This window comes from Urocampus carinirostris, chromosome 1, assembly GCF_059441175.1.
Source record: "Urocampus carinirostris isolate Australia breed hairy pipefish chromosome 1, RoL_Ucar_1.0, whole genome shotgun sequence".
NCBI classification, from domain to species: domain Eukaryota; kingdom Metazoa; phylum Chordata; class Actinopteri; order Syngnathiformes; family Syngnathidae; genus Urocampus; species Urocampus carinirostris.
The window spans coordinates 6,621,031-6,639,074 of NC_142349.1; the positions used below are offsets into that span (position 1 = coordinate 6,621,031).

At 38.7% G+C, this 18,044-nt stretch overlaps 1 protein-coding gene across 1 annotated transcript in view; it reads right to left on the bottom strand.

Moving 5' to 3' along the window:
• The window catches only part of cdh24b (cadherin 24, type 2b), a 314,707-nt gene that overhangs the window by 281,807 nt on the left and 14,856 nt on the right, over positions 1 to 18,044 (bottom strand). Inside the window, exon 2 of the mRNA XM_088349797.1 lies at positions 9,841 to 9,891. The gene's annotated coding sequence lies outside the window, so the exon portion shown is untranslated. The remainder of the gene's footprint in view (positions 1 to 9,840; positions 9,892 to 18,044) is intronic.

The window sequence follows — 18,044 nt, forward strand, 5'->3', positions numbered from 1 at the left end:
AGACGAGGGTTTTGACTTGGTCCTGTTTCCTGTTGGGTTTTCCTGTCCGATATTGTTCCCGTTTATATTGTGCTGTTTAATATCGGTTTCCAGTTTTGTTCCCTTTGAGTTTGTCCTGTTTAATTTCGATATCCTGTTTTTATATCATTACAGTCTGTCCCGTTGTTTAATATCGGTTTCCAGTTTTGTTCCCGTCTAGTTTGTCCTGTTTATTTTCGATATCCTGTTTTGAAATCAATCCTGTCTGTCCCGTCTGGTCCAATATCGACCCCATCTGTCCGATATCGGGTAATCGGTATCGATCTTGTTGGACTCTGGCTTCCTATCATTCCACGCCAGACTGCTGCCTAACGTGCATGACTCCCCATTTCTTGTAAAATAAAAGGATTGTGTGAGAAACGTCACACACTTGGGTCCTTATCCTAATCCTGTTCATGACAGTATACCCCTAATCACAAGGTGTCTCAAAGGGCAGACCACAGAGTAGTACAGACTAGAGACTATTTTTACACCATCCCCTGTTCTTTCCTTGCCCGCATGTTGGTTAAGATAAGCGGATGGTGTAATTGTAGCCTGTACAGTCCTTTGAGACTTCTTGAGATTAAGGGCGTCACAAATAAATGTGACTTGACTTGATTTGAAACCTCCATGAGAGCAAGGAAAAACTCAGCACGAGGAAAATGAAGAAACCTTTAAAACGGACCGCATCTGAGGTAATCCCCCTTGGATTGTGCAAGGGCATCAACAAATAATACAAATACATCATCAACATAGGTCATTTATAAACTATAGAATAGAAAAGTGTGTTTTAAGTCTAGATTTAAGCCAATGGTTGTTTATGCACAAACACAGTAGCTTTTTTGTAGTCTCAATTTCATGGGCCTTATAGTCCGGTGTGCCTTAGATACAAAAAATATATGGCAAAAGACTCCTTAGAAGGGTTGCACCTTATGATCCGGTGCGCCTTCTAATACAGTATATGTTTTGACCGAAGAATGTCAGAAACCTTTTTATTAAAACTAATGACAAAAATGCATAATATGTCTCCTATCTTCACTTATTCACAAGCTCACATAAAGAGAAAGTGAAGCTTTTGCGTCAATAGCCATCAGTGGCGCTGAATGTTTTTAAATCCAAATCCGCGCATCGCACACAAGCAGAATTAAGAATGACATTCCCGCGGTGACATATTAGGAGATTATTGTCCCTCGCTTCCAGCCCTCCAAGCTCATCTGCTCGGATATCGTGACACTAATCACCTCATTTCAAACCTGCTCCGTTTGCTTAGGAAATTGCAGCCAAGCAGCTGGTGACCTTCTGTGACAGACAAATTCAATGTTACTCTTAAGCGCGATTCCAGAAGGTGCAACGGCTCCTGGACGGTTATACTTAAAACGCCTGAAGACGTAGCCACTGGAGGAATAAAATACTTTCACTTCCTTGAGCTTTTCTTTCGTGCCTTTTCATTTCTGAGGCATTAATGATTCACAGAAACAGGACTTTTTTTTATGAAAAGTGTAAGAATGAAGTCTAAGGAGTGGATTTCAGAGGGGAAGCTTGCCACATCTAATTTGACTGTTCTTTGAGGATGCCAAACCTGTACAGGGATCCAAAACAATGGCATGGAGTTGGAGCTCAAAGGAACTGTTTTTCAACCAGTGTGCTGGGCACACTTGTGTGCCGTGAGACCTTGCCACAGGAAATTGCCTAATCCTACCTTTCAGACAAAGCATGGCATTGTTCAGTATCTTTATCAGCCAAGTCATTGCAACATCCATCCGTATAGGTGGCAGTTGATTGCTTTTTTTTTATATAGTAATTTTCAGCTCATGAAGTAGTGCATTATATTTAGTAACTTATTGTGTTGATGAAGCTGGTTAGCTATGCCGCGTTTACCTTACTACCATTGATTTTCTTTATTAATACAGATGCTGCCCAACTTACGGACGATCGTTCCTGAGTTGAATTTGTTCTTAAGTAGCTTCAGTGCTATATTTTGCATGGAATGTATGTTTAAGGTTTATATACGTAATCTATTTTGTTTTGTACTAAAAAAATAAACGTTTCATAAAAAATATGCTCTACAAGATAAATAAAGTTGATTTAAACTTACTTTTGGAACATGAGGTTTAAGAGGTCCTTTTCCGTGGTAGAAATTGGACGAAAAAAAGCGATCCAACCATTTTCCCAACAACATCAAGCTTTCTTTTTCCACTTTCATTTAAAAAGAAGCAGCTCGCCTCTTCTTCACACTGTACACAAACCATATTGGATGGATGCAAGAGATATTAAACAATAAAAATGTCAAAGTTCTTAGCGCGCTGGAGATTCAATACAGTATCTTTACACACAAATTAGGAAGTAGAAGCCGGAATTCTTCTTCGGGTAGATGCTGGATGACCTCTCACAGAGCCACGCGGCGGAAAGAAGCACTAAAGTACTGTCATCTACTCAGGAAAATGTGTAAACAATACAAAATCTGACTTACAGCAATGTCCGGATATTTTTCGACATACCAATTGTTTTTTTTTGTACCGTTTTTCGTAAGTCAAATGGTTGCAAGTAGGGGAGTGTCTGTATACTGTGTTTAAATTATAATACAAGGCTAAAAACAGATGTAAGTTTATTATGAGGTGTTTATTTTGACCTTCAGGTTAAAAACAGCAGTCTGACAGGACTAATCCATCCACATCCATGTTAATGAATGATTCTAAAGATTCTAAAATTATTTAACCTATATATAAAAAGTAGATTTGTGTAATGGTTTGGACAGATGTAAAGTCTATGTACTTTATTTTTGCAAACATATTGGCACCTGGTCTTAATGTTTTGTATTGTTGCAGTTTTCACCATCCAGAGAAAGGGAATTAAAGCTTCAATAAACTCTCCCTTGTTGTCATGGTCCTTCTTGGTAAATAATAAATCAAGTCAAAAATGTGAACATTGTTTTGCTGATTCTAATTGTTGTGACCACACTTGATAAGGAAAAATTGTAAGCAACATATCAGATTAAGCTACCAAGAAAAACTGAAAATAAATATTTTTAAACGCTTTCGACAGATAGTGTGTTTCCAAATTTTTTGTGACTAAGTTTAAAGAAGGTTAAGAAACACTGCTCTAAGAACACAAAGCTGTACTGGGACTCAAGGACACGTTTATTAGATCAAGGTATATCATCCACATGGACTCCTGATAATGAACACACACCCTAGGGGATTGAACGCCGCACTGAGTTTAAACATCATAAACTCGGGCATCCAACAGAGGTTGACCACAATTACCACCAAAGTTCTCCTTTTAAAGTGCTTCACACATACAGAAACGACCAATGTTCTGCGACAAACCAAATCACGATTACGTTCGGCCCAGATCCTCAGGGGGGTTGGAATATCGATGATTCATTTTGCCTTTTATCAAAGAAAGAAGAGTGCCATTAAAAAGAGATCAGTCAGCCACCAGGCACGAGGACTCCACCACTAATTGCCCATTTATCAAAAAGCCTCCTCAAGTGGATGGCGGGGGCTGAAATATCGCGCATGACAGCCGAAGCACAACACATTTATTTCGGTATTGATGAACTTCATACTCTGAAGCATGCCCCTCTGTGAGAAAATAAACAGACGCCAACACCTGGACACAGAAAGATGCCTGAGACAAACCATTGTTTTAAGATTCGATTCACCTGTCGACTCATGAATGAATCGCATAAACCAAAAAAAGTTACAACAGTAATCCCTTGTTTTACGTGAGGGTTGCGTTCCAAACAGCTCCAGAGATGGTGAAAACAAGTGAAGAAAAATAAAACCTTTATTTAGTGAATAGAAGTCGACATATCAATCAATTTACCAGCTCGATAGCCTAGATCGTAGTGCGCCCGCTCCAAGACTGGGAGGTCGCTGGTTCAAGCCGCGGCCGAGTCATACCTAAGACTTACAACATTGGTACTCATTGCCTCCCTGCTTGGCGCTCGGCATTAAGGGTTGGAATTGGGGGGTTTGGTCACCTAATGACTCCCAACACAGCAGTTGGGTCTAAAATGGCGGCGCCCTGTTTGGATGCGGCTGCATCGGCTCGTTACAGTTTAACTGTACGGGTCAGGTGTATCGACATTTCGTTTTGTGTGCATGGTTACAAAGAATGACAATAAAAGTAAATTGTATTCTATTCTATTCTTCTAATTGATTTAAACCAAATGCGTCAAACGCAACAGTAAGAAAACTGAGAGGGAATTCATGTTAATCTTAAAGTCCACCGTAATTATTATTTTGTCTGCATAGGGTACTAGGTCAGACAACACTTCCAAGAATTCATCTAAGAAAATCAAGTATGGTCCTGGGGCGCAATTAAGAGTTACTACAAAAATCTACATGAAAAAAAGAGCTTGAAATGCCTTATAATCATTAGAGGCACGGCAAGTAATTTCTAAGTCTTTTTTTTTTTTTTTTTTTTTTTCAGAAATAAGCGCAACACTGCCACCCTTCAAGAGCATGTTGCATGAGAGCTCACAAAATCAGGGGGAGAAGCGTTTGCAATAGTTTGTGGTCCGTGCAGCCCTTTGAGACTCCTTGTGATTCAGGGCTACACAAATAAACATGACTTGACTTCAGATATTCATTAAATACTCTACTTTAAATTAACATCAAAGAACAATCACAATTCCTGGCTCAAGCTTTTGTTTAAGGTGCTATCCGGAATTTAGAATGTTTTCTACTTGTTGATGCTATCTACTGGTTTTAAGTCCTCATTGCAGTCTAGATCAAGCTCCTTGTGGCATTTCCAACTTCATGCATTTCTGAGACGCGCTCGAATCAACTCTTCTTCTTTCATCTTTTTGGGGGATTGGCTTGGCGTATGGCCTTTTCTTACTTTCACCATTTACATGCTACACAAACAAAAAACGCAGAGAGTAAAATCTGTCTGCAACAATCACCCGTCTCATCTAAACTTGCTTCCTAATGTTTGCACATCCATAACAGTGTTGCTATAAGTAAGATGAAAGTAGATAGGTGCTGTGGTAAAAAAATATATATATAAAGGCATTGTTAATACATACTTATTATAGAAAGTATTCTCCTTTCAACTTTTTAACCTCAAACGATGCACCCCACCTTTTTTGTATATAATTACTTTACTTTATAAATCTAATGCCTTTTCCCATGTACTGTAATCTACCTCCATAACAATCTATTATAATGTGCACCTACATTTTACGTTCTTTAGTGGGTTAAAAAAAGTAGTTTATTGGCAAAAATTAACTTCTTTTCTGAGATAAGTTAACCTATTGCTTCTGTGCGGCCCGACTCCCAACAAGCCGTTGCGTGGAATCGGTTCGTGGCCTGATGGTTTCTGACCATTGTAACAGAGTATTTAGTTGTATAATTAATGTAAAAAATAATGGTTTATACTTCACGGATTTTGCCTATAATGGGTTCTTTTTGGAAGGTTACCCCACGATAAATGAGGAATTACTGTACTTTAAAATAAAAACATTACATAAAATTAGGGTTGGACTCATATGTACAGTCATCGCGCGGTTTGGTCACTTTGAGTCTCAGTAGTTTGTAATCTTCTTGTGCTTTGAAGCACTTTTTCCACTTGCACTACGGGTTACAGTGACATCTAGTGGTAGAAACACAACACACTGTATCTTTAAAAACTAATGATAAACACACTTTGACCTAAGAAGCTTCCATTATCAGAAAATTGGTTTATTTTCAAGAAATAGGTCTACATTAAAAATAAATCGTCCCATATCTGCTTCGAAAAAGACCAAGGACGTGAGAATTTGGGAAATGTATTTAATTTATTCGATAATTAAAATAGTTGGGGAGGAAATTCAAAAAGAATTAGTTGTCAAATCATCGATTTTCTGTTGAAACATTCTTACCGGAAATGTATAACTTGAATTGGGCAGGGAACAAGCAAGCAAACAAGCAATCCTTCCACTCCTGCGTTTTTATTCCACTGCGGCACGCTTGACACTTCATCAGCTCGGTAGCGATATCAGCAAATCAGTTGTAAAAGAGCCTTTTAACTGTTTCACTTCACAACATGTCCGGCAGCCTTTTTACAGGGATTGAAGACCGGTTTGAGAAGATAGTAGCCCCCGTGTCTTGTCGCCGCTATCAGGAGTCACACAGATGAAGCAAAATGAGTGCCGACCGTCTCCCCAAACCCCGTACAGCATGCGGCGAATTTGCGTTTTCATCCATTTTACGAGGCGTTATAAGAAGAGTTTTAACATTAGTCACAGAGTTCCATCTATGCTTTTTCGCCCTCTCGCACACACTGATGTGAACATCTGCATCGTGCTGAGAACTCATCCGTGCCATCATTTCTATGTTTTTGCTGGGGCGATTTTGACCCTTTCCTGCCTTTTTTTTTCTAAACTGCTGCATCAGCTTGAGCTAAACACTAAAGCCGCAAGGCAAAGGGGGGGAGATGAGGCAAACGTGGCATGTGCGGTTACTGTGTAGCTACACTTAAAACAGACATTAAAAGAAGTCACATGTGGGTCTGTTTACAAGTGTACACATTTATCGGAGCTATTTCATTTAAAGCAAACTGATAACTCAAAGGCGCAGACAGTTTTGCTGGCTTTGTGGCAAAGGATTTTGGGAAGTCATTACATGACTAAACTTTATCGGAGCAAGAAACTGCATCACGAGATGTTAAGGCTGCAACTAACGACTACAGACGCTCCCCTACTTACCATTCGAGTTACGCTAATGTGTAGCTTTGTTTTTCAGTACCATGCTTTATCATTCAGCCTGCTTTGTAACCTTATAGAGCATATTATTTTATTAAACGTCTATTTTTCAGTTTAAAAACAATACAGGTTTCTTATACAAGCCTTAAACATACTTATAGAAACCATAAAAATACATTCTATACAAAATATAGCGCTCAATCAACACATTCAATGAAGAACGATCTTCCGGAACCTTTCTTGTTGGTAAGTTGGGCAGCATCCGTATTTTGAAAGTCCAGACAACCGGGCAACTATTATTTTTTTTCATCAAATTAAACATGAATTTGATTTAAATATGTGGCAAATGATAAGGAACACAGGAAAATGAGTGCAGTAACATACTTTATTGAACACACTCCGGATTTGTACAAAAATTAAATAAAATGCCCTATCTAAAACCAACTAGGCAATGTGCTCTGTCAGGAGAGACATAAATTCATAAATAAACCTTTATGCATTTTTAGGGACGGGCAAATTAATGATAAATAAAAATCTAGTAAACATTTTTTATCCTTTAGCAGCAGTAGAACAGTAAATAAAACAAATAGGATGTAATATTCAGTGGTCAACTCCAAAGTCTTGAACAAAAGCACTTCACGATTCTCAACAGTTTGTAATCATACTGTTTTAAAAAACGATGTTTGTTCTTGCGACAGCAAGCATTTCAATTTAAAATCGTTTGTCAGAGGTCTCTTTTATAGCGAAATATACGCCTATAGAATGCAAACTGTATGTCATCAAAACTGTATTGGCTTGAACCTTACTTGGAACTTACCAAGGCAAATCAGATTGTTTCCTTCAACAGTCGAACGTGATCCTAAAATGTGCGTCACCGATAGAGCGCCATAATACAGATGGTATTCTTAGCAAGCTTTGCAACTGTTTTTCTATTTTATTCATTTAGCAGTTTTTTTGTCTTTTCATTGGCCGTATGCAGGCTAAAATGCTCCAAAACTTTATTCGTTTTGTATTTGTTTTCTTATGTATATGTTATCGCTCCAGGCAGAGTTGCCATTGGTTGTTGACATGCACGACTCTTAGCAGAGACTGTATTCATGTAGCGATGCCTCTCTGTTGAAAAAATGTGTCTGGAGACATGAGTATATTATCGATTTTTGTCGGCTACGTCCACTAATCCTTGCGGCCTTTAGAGACATCAGAACATTGGCGTTCCTAACTGCAACTCGAAGGCCATTTTCAGCCTACTGAGCCTTTTTAAGGGGCCCGCCGCATATCCTGTAAATGGTATTTGTTTCAAAAACTGTGTTTTCAGTTTTGCAAAGGAGGGGTTGGCAAAACTTTTCATTCACGGTCCGCATTGTATTATAAAATTGGGTCGAGAGGACAGGCAAGGAGGGAAAAAAAGGATTTATGTGATTTTTTTGGCTATGCTGATAGTCTTAAATGATATGTTCTGCATTTTGTAAAGCAATTTAAACTCAATGAAGACCTCCCAAAGTGCTTTACAATGTGCTTCACACGTTCCCTTTTACACACACTAACAAACCGATAGCAGCGTCAGCCATGCACGGTAACTACCTGCTTATCTGGGGCTTTAGGGATTTTGTGTTTTGCCCAAGGACACTTTGACATACAACACGGAGGAGCCGGAAATCAAATCTGATTCCAACCTGAGGTCCTCGATCCTAGGACCAGCTACTGCCCCCCCAAATCAGATACATCACTAATACACAAGGAAAAAAGAATGTAAGCCTATCCAATTCTTCTCATTTGCATCTATAAATTATAATACATGCAGATAACTACATGTAAATATTCTATTTATTTTGTGATTTGTCTATAAATAAACCCTAAAATCAAATTAATTTTGAAACATGTATGATTAACACAAAGTCATATCTTACATCCCATAAAAATCAAGCACTTTCAAGGATTTCAAGCATCCATAGAAACCCTATTTACCAATAATTTAGTTAATGTCTGTTAGAAGTCGTATTTAAAGGTGGTGTCTGTAACTTTGAGATATTCTTCTCTCTGGTGCCATCTTATGGCTGAAATCACCATTACATTCTCTGTCTAGCTGCTTTTTTTTCACCAACGATAAAAGTAAGATTTTAGCAGCTAGGCACAGCGAGGCCCCCTTCTGGAGCCAGGCCTGGAGTTGGGGACCCCGTGAGCAAAGAGAGAGAGAGAGAGAGAGAGAGAGCATTTAATTTCAAAGGACACCACAAACTATGCATTAGACTTTAAAAGATGATATAAGGAGGCAATCATTTTGACCAATTATTCGCGACTCTTTTTTATACTGATGAAAATTATATTCCGTCATAAAATGTTAATCTTTTTTTATTATCGAAAACAGTACCAAATATTTCACTGGGTAAGTGGGAATCAATACGGAATTTTTAATATGAGTGTTGTAAGCACGAACAGAATCTGTTCAACATCGTGGTAGAGCGATGAATTGTGCCTCAAAGTCAGCTTGACAGAGACTCCTACAAACAACTCCGGCCGAATCTGTGTCCTGTCGGGAAAGCTCGGTGGCACAAGAATTAACAAATCACCTTTGTAAAGAAGGCCAATCAACAAAAGCATATACACAATTCTGAAGGTATTTGGGTGTCAGAGGTGGAAGCTGACGCTGGAGGCTTCTTTGGAAAATCCCCCAAAACACACAAGCGAATATATATGTGGTTGACGTGATAACATGCAACTGTGCGGATGAACATAACCAGCAGCCCCTGCACACACCTACGTAGAAAACCCACCTCAGGCATGCATAACAGCTCACAAAATGACTGGCAACCAACAACAAAAATCAAACACTCTGAGAAACTCACCCAAAAATGATTCTAAATACTGTGCAAGGGTGTAATGTTCATATTTGAAATGCTTACAAACGTTTTTCCACAGTGCCAAATGTTTGTTGCACACAAAGCTCAGTTAAACCCACAAAAACCTCAACATTGACACTGAAATGCATTTGTATTTTGAATGGGAACATGGTGAATCAAAGGAATTGGAAACCACACATCAGTTTTAGAGAAAAAGGTGAAGGAAAAGGTGCTTTGAAAATAGACTGCAGTCACCCCTTTATAGAAATTAAAATGTAAGTAAATGAAGCTTACATGTATATCACTTGCACACCTCTGCCGTCCTCTCTGATGACTCTCCAGGGCCTGAAAATATAAAAGGAGTGCAATATAATTACCAGAAAGAAAGGGCTTGGAACTGCTTTTGAATTCCGAGAAAATACATTTCGAGTGCTTGAGGTCTCAGTGATTTTTTGCAATAATGGCATGCTTTGAAAAAGGGAGCATTTTGGCCAAAAATAGCTCAATTCAAATGTCATCTACCACTTTAAAACCCCAGTGGTTAATATTTGACCACTAGTTGGAGGTGTATTGTCTAATGCGGACAAAAACCAGTGCCACAGAGCACAGCGTAGCAGCATGATGCCAGACAAACGTGGTGGCTACCTTAGTAGGGACTTCACTATGTCAAAGAAATACAAATTTCTCAACCTACAACTTTTTTCTTATAAAAAAAAAATATTATAGGTATGATAGTTCATTTTTTTCTCCTAATATTCAAATCAATCTTTTTTTTTAAGGGAATTTTTTCGTACCACCAGAAGGCACTTAATATTACAAACTGTCCCTTTAATGTCTATGCAATTTGTCAGATGCTGTTCAGGTTGAGTCACCGGTCTCAAACACACCGCCCGCGGTATAGTTGCAGCCCAAAGGATGAAACTTTGAGGACCGTTTTTTTTTATACGAAAGTTTGTGCGGTCGGCAAAATTCTTATGTGAACGCTACCTCCATGATAATTAGTTAGGCAGGGCTTAGAATTGGGACCAATTAACTTGCAAATCAGGCCATAAGTTCAGTGTGTGCAGGTAAAAAGACAGATATCAGCTTGCAATACTTGATTTCCGTCTGCAGTGCGTTTAAATTGAGAATTTGAAAAATGGTGTACTTGGTACTTGCCCTGCAATTTGATTTGCCAGATGATTCCGAGTTATACCCACAGCTTCTCATTTTCAGAAAAATTACCTGAATGAATTTATAAACCACTTTGCTTTTTTGCAAACTAATCCCAACATTTTTATTTAAAGTGAAACATCAATGTAAAGGAAGTGTGGATGGGGCGGGGGCGCAATGCGTCACCACTGTTGAACTGAAGCTTAAAGGACAGTGGATGCATTCTATAGCAAATTTTCATTTGCCCTGAATTCATCTTACATTTTACATGTAAACGGGATTTAGGAATTGCAACTAAATAGCAAAAGAAAGGCCCGGTTTAAGATTTGATGTCAGAGATTTTTAGGGAGTTTCAGTGCTTTGTTTCATTATCTCTCAGGCTTGCTCGCTGCCACAATGCCAAGCTTTTTTTTAAATCCGGTAATCATGGTCTCGACGCCATAGTGCTTGAGTCGTTCAATTATGTGAGATTTTATTCTGCGTCGTTTTGCGTTCTCATTTTGATCGGTTTGGGTTTAATTAGTGTTCGAAAATCTTTGTAACTGGGAGCGCAGCAATAATGCAGAATTGTTTACCTTGATGATTGAAGACTGAAAAACAGTCTATATCTTATTTTTATTTTCTCAAAACCTAGTTTTGTGTCGCGATCTTATATACGATCCTCTTCCTCGGTCACAACAGAACCCGACATTAGGGGTGGGTAATACTGGCATTTTTGGTATTAATCCATCCATCCATCCATCCAAAGTTCCTTCCTTTGCACAATATTTTGAAAATAAAATCAGGAACATAAAGTATCAATTGTCTATGATTGGCTCTGTTGTCTTATTGACAACAGATTTACAGGTTTTTGTTCAGAAACAGTATTATGTTTATATTTTTGGTTGCATGTTTATGTAAATGGGTGGTGTTGCCACAGTAGCAGACAACTTTACCACAGAACTTGCATTGTCCTTTTCTGTAGCTGAAAACAAATGTCCACACTATGCTGCGCTTCCTGTTTGCCTCTTCTGGTAGAGGTGGGCACATTGTTTTGGCCATCTTTTCTGCCTGGTAGGCAGGATGCAACCTGTGGCCAAATAGGGAAGGTGCTAAAGGTTTGCCCATCAGTCACACACTAAGGCATATACCGTATTTTCCGCACTATAGGGCGCACCGGGTTAAAGGGCGCACCCCCAAAAAATAGTTTTTGGTCCTATATCTTCCATAGATAAGGCGCACCGGATTATAAGGCGCTACAATGGGAATGTCGATAAAACTGTCAGATGATTCAGTCAAACTGATTACCCCCTTAACATTCCTAAAGCTTGCAAAGAAGCAAATATGTGTCATAGACACGTGCGGATGCGGTGAACCGGGAAAATATAAAGCCGCATAGCTCACCTAAGTTCTCACGTTCAATAATGATACGCAATCATGGTCTTCTTACAACCGTGAGTGTAGTAAATCCAGGAGAGTAAAATGTTTACAAATACAGACTAATGAAACATGTTTCTTTATGGCGAAGTTTAGCAAGCTTGCTATTCAGTCATCTTTTTCGGTCAATTGCAGGGTTTGTTTTGGCGCTCTAGCCAATCCGAGGCTCCGAATAACTTCAGCCATTAGCGATTGATTTAACAGATGATTGACACATCTTTTTCGGCCAATTGCAGGGTTTGTTTTGGCCCTCTAGCCAATCCGAGGCTCCGAATAACTTCAACCAATAGCGATCGATTTGACTAATTATTGACACATCTTTTTCGGCCAATTGCAGGGTTTGTTTCGGCCCTCTAGCCTATCCGAGGCTCCGAATAACTTTAGCCAATAGCGATCGATTCAAATGATGATTGACACATTGGTTAACCAATGAAACGCCGGTATATAAATCCCAGCATACACCGCGGACTACTCCACGTTCGGGGGAAAATCGAGTCGGCGGCTGTTGTGTAATTTGCGAGACCTTGCGATTTAATATTGAGCCATATATAAGGCGCACTGTATTATAAGGCGCATGGTCAGCTTTTGAAAAAAATTAAGACTTTTAGGTGCGCCCTATAGTGCGGAAAATACGGTACTCAGAAAGGGGCTGAGGGCGCTGGGTGAGATGAAATTGGTGGAGGAGCAAAATAACGATCAGAAGACAATAGTATTGATCCAATACAAGTACTCGCTTTAGTACCGGTAATATCGATAATTGGATGGATCCACCCACCCTTTCCCGACATAGGTTTTTGCAATGGTTTCAGCTTAAACCTGAATATGGATCACCTGCATTTGATTTATTTTGTTTATTAAAAGTGTATTTAATTACTATTCCAATTTGGTTTGATTCAATTTACTTCCATTCACTTCAATTTAATCCAAAATGGCTTATATATATAAATATATATATATATATATATATATATATATATATATATATATATATATATATATATATATATATATATATATATATATATATATATATATATATATATATATATATATATATATATATATATATATATATATATATACATGAATAGAAATTCAATTCTTTACTGTCAAAAACATGTCAACACTCGTTAAAATTGATAAATAAATCAAGCAAAATCCTTGAACTCACTGCCGCCCTCTGCCATGAGGCAAAAAAAACCGCGCGCCTCACTCAGCAACTGCAGACGATCAGCACAGTAATAGGTACAACTTGAAAACTCAAGAATAAATATCACCATAGATTTTGGATTTTATATTTACATTTACCGGCAATTACTTACTTTGAAGTACAAAATAGGCCTTTAAAATGTATTTTTACATAATTTTGTAAGAAAATCAATATTTTTAGGGTTACTAAATCTTTATCAGATGATGATGATCATCACAGGACTGACCAAGATTGTCTCAAAGATACACAGTCCATGGAAGGTGGGCAGGAAGAGAGAAAAGCTAAAAAAGAACTGGGCCGATAACATCAAGGAATGGACTGGTGCCAACTTGGTCACAACCCAAAAACAGGCCAGGAACCATAAGCACTGGAGAAAGCTATCCAGAGTTGTGTCCTCCGTGGTGGCCCGACAACACAGGGATCAGTGAACCGTGATCGGAAACCTCCCCATTCATCCCGTTTAAATAGTTCTCTTATCTGAAATCCCTAATCACTTTATTGGTAAGCAACACGGAGACTACAAAGAATAATAATAAAAAGTTAACAAGTTCAGTGTTATAGCAATCCGTAGTGCTATTTTTAAAATCCGCCTTTTATTAAAAATGCAATCAACCCACTCAATAGTTTAATCCAAGTGAGTCTAATACTCAAACTTGATAAGATATTTCCAATAAGGTTGCTGAAAACTGTTAAGAGCAGCATTCATAAATAAAGGTAGAACTCAATTCCTGGCTTAAATACAACCTTACATCAAAAAAGGTCCTCCAGAATGTTGTCACTTTAGCTTGCCGATTCTATTCTTCATTCTGTGCCACCGAATGGAATTCACCCATAAGTGCTATAAGCTTCCCTGCGCTGTCATTATGTGTCTTTCCGGCCCTTTCATGTTCGGCGCAGTGGGACAAAACTGTAAATACGCTTAAAAGACACACATTTGCACTCGGACACGAACACTAGGCCCTCAGCCTCCTGCTGATATTTTTTTGTCAATAGCGCTCTCCCGTGAAGGAAGATGCTGTACTTTTACGCCAAAGTCCTCTTTCATCTCGCCCATTCGAACAAGTGACCGGACTCAGAGATGAATTTGTCTCTACAATTATTGGAAGTAATGCATTACGAAGGAACGCAATCACTTTTCTCGGTAATGAGTATTATAACGTGTTATTCATGAAACAGTTGAACTACACTTTCGTTACAGCACGGTGTGTTACTATGCTACGTTTTCAAATCAGACGTTTACTGAATAATGGAGTCAGTTCTTAACAGTTCTACCTTTGCTTATGAAGAAATATTCAACCACTATATTCACCAGCAACACAATGCAGAATTAGCACAAAAGGTGGGCATGTTTGAATCTACCAACAAATTTCAAATGAATACAGTTACGGTGGTGTTGTTTCAAGCACATACAACAAGAATGCATAATTTTTCCCTATTGATATTCTGATATTCTCCCTACCGTATATACTTACATTTTAGCTGTATTTACAGCTATAAAATAAAATAATCGAATCAGGGGGTCAGCTTATATGCACATATTTGGTTGTGTGTCACCAGTAACGAATAGAAAGCAGTGTGTGTCTGTGTGTGTGTGTTGAGGGGTGGCTTATGCATGAAGAACTAAATCAATGGGGCAAACATGAGCAAATAATTTAGAGTAATAGATTGATCAATTTGGGTCTATTTATTTGTAAAATTATTTTTGCAAACGCTCCCCTACTTACGAACATTGGAGTTATGTAAAACGATAGATGCAAAAAAAAATTTTGAGATGTCGAAAAATACATTGCTTTAAGTTAGATTTTGTATTGTGCACCTTTTTCCGAGTACAGGACTAGACTGTAGTGCTTCTTTCCGACGCTAACAGCGTGTGGCGCAGTGAGAGCTCACCCAGCATCCACCGGATTCCTCTTCCTGTCAGAGCCCCAGTTCGTGTGTAAACATACTACACTGTATCTCCAGCGCGTTAGGAATTTTGACATTTGTATTATTAATTATCTCGTGTATCCATTCAATGTGGTTGTTGTAAAGTGAAAGAAGAGGCGAGCCGTTTCTTTTGAAATGAAAGTGGAATAAGAAAGCTTGATGCAGTTGAGAAAATGGTTGGATCGCTTTTTTTTGGGCCACTTTCTACCACGATGGAGGAAGTAACCTAACTCTTGAAGCCCATCTTCCAAGAGTAAGTTAAACTTAACTTTATTTATCTTTATAGAGCATATTATTTTATCAAATGTTTATTTCAAAGTACAAAACAATACAGGATACTTATACAAGCCTTAAACATACTTATATAAACCTTAAACGTGCATTCCATACAAAATATAGCACTGAAGTAACTTACTAACAAATTCAACTTACAAGCGATCTTCCGGAACCTATTTCATTTAAAAGTAGAGTAGCGTCTGTATATCAAGCCTGGTGAATATAACAAAAACAAAAATGTGTAGGACATTACGCAGAAAATGAGAAGGAAATATTCGAGAGATTTGATGACAAAAGACAAAATTTATATGGAATGTCTCAGCCAGGTGTTCGTTTGCAAGTTCACCAGATTGCACAAGCCAAGAAAAAATATGGGTTAATGGCTTCCACAGGTTGGCAGTGTTCTCGTTTGCCCGCGTCCCTGCGTCCTAGACACATTATTTTTGCTGGGGACGCATCGTGTCAAATCAACGTGCGTCCCCAGGACGCAACTTTTTTGACACGAAATTGCCATTATAATTTTTTAACAAAGATTTACCGCACTCCAAACTTTTCGTCAGGCAGATCCGCCATTGTTGTTTTTGTCTCGCGGTTCGAGTTTTCGTCTGCACGGCGATCTCGAGTTCGAGTTGTGTAGTGAAAGTCCGTCTCTTTTTAGAGAACCGGCTTTTTCGGCACAACTCATTAAAGACACGGCTCTCAAACGGCTCACTTGCTTTGATGCATTATATTACGAATGATTATGTAGTATAAAGAAGTTAAGAAAAAAAGGAAGTATAAAAGGAGAAAATAAAAAAAGACAGGTTTGTGGTGATCCCTTTTAATCAGTGGATTACCAACAATAATTTAATGCAGAACATAAATTAGTAATTTGAATAAGAAAATGTATTATTCTACTTAATTATATTTGCATGTACTTTTTCCTTCTACAGTGAACGTCCAAGCGACTTCATTTTTGAACTTTTTTATAATAAACCTCATTCATGTCGAGCAACTCAGTGTCTCACAACAAAATGTTCATTAACAATATATATGATATAAGGAAACACATGTACAATATAACATGTTAAACTACATAAATAAACATGTTGGAAAAAAAAGAGATGTTTTTGTAATTTGTAAGGGAAAATACGACAGTTTGTAAGGGCATGGAGCACACCAAATTTTGGGGACCCATAGATCTCTGTTGGGACCCATAGATTTTTGAGCATGCAAGTCCCCGGGACCCATCACGTTTCAGAGGTAAAATGAACACTGGGTTGGTGTACACGTTTTCTTTCATTTATTTTATATGTTGAGACTTAAGCAGTTTCAGAGGGACAGCTTCAATGTCAGTTAGAGGTAAGATCTTCTTTTTGTTTTCTTCTTCTGCTTACGTTTACTCGAGTAATTTTTTGGATGACCACTTTTTACTTGTACTTGAGTGACATTATTCTAAAGTAACTGTACTTTTACTTGGGTAACACACCCGTGCACTGCACCTCAGTGGCACACGTACTTCAGTGCTGAGGTACGGGTTTATGGGCCAAAGTGTAAACTACAGCGCTGCACTTCGGCGCCGAAGTGCACACTTGATTTGAGGCACCAAGCCTAAAGTAAAGCCAAAGCCGCACCCTGGTGCTGCATTTCGGCGCCACACGTACTTGAGCCAAAAAAGGTACTTCACTGCTGAAGCGCACACTCTGGCGTCACAGTATGCAAAGCACCTCAAATCAAGTTAATTTGTCAGGTTCGGGCTTTTATGACCACAGGTCAGGCTGGGTCGGGCTGGATTTTTTTAGGCCTAATCTTACCTTAAATATCAAAGTAATACACTACTTTTGGATATCATTAATCTGGATTGTAACGCAATTACTTTTAAAATGAAGTAAAAAGTAACTAAAGATTTTTTTATTTTTTTTTTAAACAACACGCCCAACTTTGATCTCTACCAATCTGATTCAGTAATGTTTGCAAGGCGGACCACCAACAGGTAGTAAGTACAGGACGTGCACTCTCTTCTCTCAGGGGAAATGCAGACAAGGCTTTGATTATAGCTCATTTCTCAGGTACGCATGAAAGTCAACAAGCAGCATGAGACTGAAAATAATCAGACCGTGACGTACGGCGACACGAGCTGAAAATGGCCCCAGCTGACTGAAAACAATGCTCCTCTCAACTGTGTCTCTTAAATGACAGTATGCCTGCCCTCCTTTTTTCACCTCCACTAGGGCTGGCACAAATGTATATTTTAATTCTCCATGATTTCATTCAATGCCTGATAAAAATCTGGCGAGACAGTAAAAAAAAAAACAGCGTTATAATGAGGGATAACTGTACTTCCAAAATATTACATGTCATGGTTGCCATGGCGCCCAATTGGTCCCTGCCGTGTGGCGCCAGGTTCTGTCACGGTTGCCCCGGCGCCCGATGGCGCCCAGTGACACCAGCTGAAACGCGTTGACAGATTGCTGCTGGACTACTTAAACGCGGTCTCGCGAGTTGCCTGGTGTCAGAGCGTCTGCGAAATTCCTGCTAG